The sequence below is a fragment of the Cyprinodon variegatus genome, unplaced genomic scaffold (assembly GCF_000732505.1).
Source record: "Cyprinodon variegatus isolate N-32 unplaced genomic scaffold, C_variegatus-1.0 Scaffold107, whole genome shotgun sequence".
In the NCBI taxonomy this organism is placed as follows: Eukaryota; Metazoa; Chordata; class Actinopteri; order Cyprinodontiformes; family Cyprinodontidae; genus Cyprinodon; species Cyprinodon variegatus.
Window position 1 is genome coordinate 1770685 of NW_015150560.1, and position 3974 is coordinate 1774658.

Below are 3974 nucleotides of genomic sequence, written 5' to 3' on the forward strand. Positions count from 1 at the left end.
AATGTCCGACTGTCCGCAGTGAGGACGATCCTAAGGTAATACTCAGAGGAGATTTTGAAATGCATTATAAATCTCTTGAGGAAAACCCACAGCTAAAGTCATTATATGGTGTGAAGAAAAAATCTTCACTTAATTCATTGCAATATTTTCATGTTTCTGACGACATTTATTTGATATAATGCATGATCTTCTTGAGGGTGTTATTCAGTATGAGATCAAATTACTTTTTGAATATCTTACTCAAAACCTCATTTCAAAACGAGACTTACTCTCCAGGATTTATAGTCTTGATTCTGGCTTTTTAGAAAGGAAAAACCGTCCCACAAAAATGACTTTGGAAAGTTCTGGAAATGGCATAGGTTTAAATTCTGTTCAGATATTGTGTCTTGTTAAAAATATTCCACTTTAGTTTGGGGACATTATTCCTAAAGGAGACAGAAACTGGTACATGCTACTATTGTTGCTGGAAATGATGAACATTGTCTTCTCTCCTATCCTTACTAAAGGTATGACAATATATTGGAAGCATTTGATTGTTGAGCACCAGACTGTTTAAATTCTTATACCCGCATAGAAACTTGATACCTCAGCATGATTTTATGATCCACTACCATCTTCTATTAGGAAAATAGGCCCATTGTTACATATGTGGTCTATTAGGTTTGAAGCCAAACATAAAATGTTTAAAGATTATTTTGAAAACTTCAAAAATATAACAAAGTCCCTTGCTAAAAAGCATCAGATGGCCATAGCTCATCATTGGGAGACAATACCTATTAAACAAAATGAGCATGGGCCTGTCAAACCTTTTTAACTTAAAGATGAAGATCTGGTGAGTAATGAAATGCTTCAAATAATTTCATCAGAAGATGTTTGTTCAACTAGTTGGGTTAAAGTTGATGGTATTGAGTACAGACCTGGACTTGTTGTTTGTAGAACGATGCAGGAGGAAATGCGTGTTCTGTCAGATAAGTGATATACTTTTAGTTTTGTTATCTAAACAGTTATTCACAGAGAGGTTTGATCATTTTCATGCTTTCATGGTTCTTCATAGTGAACAAACACTACTTGCAAAAATCCCAGAGCTTAAATTTCATAAGCCATTTGATATTCAGAAGTTTCTAATGAATGTTTGTTCATTGTGTCACAGTTTAAAATGTTGGAAACATTTTAAAAATGCAAAAATAAAGCCTCTAAAATGGATTTGTTTTTAGTTTTGTTTTATTATAATTAACCACTCATAAAGTGATTTTTTTTTCTAGAGGATTACACTTGAAGGTGTTAAATTAACTCTAATGAAATTGTTAAGTTTTGTTTTTGGATCAGTGTTAACATTATGTCCACACACCCTTAATTTAACTCTGTCTTGAGTTAAATAAGGAACTCTGTTACAGTGTTAAAAATGTAACTATTTCAACTGTGTCAAATTAACTCTGAAGAGTGTGGATCTATATAAACCCTGAAAAAGTGTTAAAATCAACTCAGAGTTGATTTTGCTGTGACTGATATGGACAGTGTTACGCGACGATTAAACGAAGCAGAGAGTCCCATCTCTCAGCTGGAGGATGAGAACGTTCAGCTACGCCACGAAGGAAGTAAGAGCACTAAAAACTGTGAGGAGTTGCNGAAGCCAGTGTAAGGACTTCAGAATTGGAGTGTTGTGATCCAGTCTCTCGGTCTTAGTGAGGACTCGAGCAGCAGCGTTCTGAATCAGCTGCAGCTGTCTGATTGATTTTTTTAGGGAGACCTGTAAAGACCCCGTTACAGTAGTCAAGTCTACTGAAGATGAAAGCATGGACAAGTTTTTCCAAGTCCTGTTGATACATAAGTCCTTTAACCCTTGATATATTCTTAAGGTGATAATAAGCTGACTTTGTAATTATCTTAATGTGGCTGTTAAAATTCAGGTCAGAGTCCATGACTACACCAAGATTTCTGGCTTTGTCTGTTGTTTTTAACATTGTTGTTTGAAGCTGAGCGCAGACTTTTAAGCATTCCTCTTTTGCTCCAAAAATAACCACCTCAGTTTTTCCCTAATTTAATTTCAGAAAGTTCTGGCACATCCAGGCATTAATTTGTTCTATGCACTTAGTCAGTTTTTGTATTGGACTATAGTCCCCTGGCGATAAGGTTATATAAATTTGTGTGTCGTCCGCATAACTAATGCTAACTTATTTTGTTGTTCTTCATAATCTGAGCCAGTGGAAGCATGTAGATGTTAAACAGAAGAGGCCCCAGAATGGAGCCTTAGGGAACTCCGCGTGTCATTTTTGTATGCTCAGATGTGTAATTACCTATTGACACAAAGTAATCCCTATCCTGTAAGTAGGATTTAAACCAGTTTAGTACAGAGCCAGAGAGCCCAACCCAGTTTCCCAATCGGTCTATTAATATATTGTGGTCAACCGTGTCAAATGCAGCACTGAGATCAAGTAATACAAAGACTGAATTTTTGGCCATTATCTGTGTTAAGGTGGATGTCATCAAAGACCTTAACGAGAGCCGTCTCAGTACTGTGGTGTGGTCGGAAACCCGACTGAAAGGTATCAAAACTGTTGTTTAGTGACAAGAAATGGTTGAGTAGTTGAAAAACTGCCTTTTCAATTATTTTACTTAAAAATGGATGGTTTGAAATCGGCCTATAGTTGCTCATTAGGGATGTCTAGATTGTTCTTTTTTAAGAGTGGCTTTATTACTGCAGTTTTCAGGGCCTGTGGAAAGATACCTGAAAGAAGAGACACGTTCACAATCTGTAGAAGATCAGAAGCTAAAAAATTTGAGACATTTTTGAAAACACCCGTTGGTAGAATATCAAGGCGACAGGAGGAGTTGTTCAGATGTTGTATTACGTCTTCCAGGTTTTTATGGTTGATCACATGAAATTCTGTGATATTGGAATTAGTTTTGCTTGAAAACTGTGGCAACACATATCCTGTACTTGATATGGAGGCACTGACTGTTTGTCTAATCTTCTGAATTTTGTCTTTGAAGAAGGAGACAAAATCATTGCAGGTCTTGGTAGATAAAAGTTCAGGTGCTACTGGTACCGGAGGGTTTGTTAACCTATCAACAGTAGCAAACAGAGCACGTGAATTATCATTGTTTCTAGAGATAATATCAGAGAAGAAGGACCGCCTTGCATTCCTCAGTTCCAAATTATAAATGCGAATTCTCTCTTTATAGGTGTTGTAATGGACCAGGAGATTTGTTTTACGCCAAATTCGTTCAGCTTTTCGACACTCTCTTTTTTCTGTTCTCACCAGTGGGACATTTCTCCATGGAGACCTTTTCTTACCAGAGACAACTTTGACCCTAGTGGGAGCAATGGCATCAATAACATTTGTAATTTTAGAGTTGAAAAGATCTACAAGCTCAGTGACTGATAGCCCTGAAAGGGCGGGGGTGGAGGAAAAAACCTGAATAAATGTTTCAGTGGTGTTTTCCAGTTATCTTTGTTTGGACACTTTTGGGCAGAGAGATGGAGCCGTTAAAGAAAACACAGGAATGATCAGACAGAGCAACCTTGGAAATGTTCAGACCCTTGGAGATTATCAGGTCCAGAGTGTGCCCCTTATTGTTGCTGGGCTCTGTCACATGCTGTGTCAGTCCATAGTTCTCAAAAACACAACCCAGTTCTTTGGTCTCCCTGTCCTGGGGGTTGTCAATATGAATGTTAAAATCACCCACAATGATTACACAATCTAAGTTAATGCAGATTATTGATAGCAGCTCAGTAAAGTCATCGATAAAGGTTGCACAGTATTTAGGTGGCCTGTAGATGTTTAGAAATATAGCTTGAGGGGCCGATCTTAACTGAAGAGCCACATATTCAAAAGAAGCAAAATTTCCATAACATATTTGCGTACAGTGAAATGAGTCGTTAAACAAAATGGTGACTCCACCTCATTTCTTATTCACTCTATTCTCGCTCATAAAGCTGAAGTTAGGGGGAGCTGACAGGATGAGAACAGAAG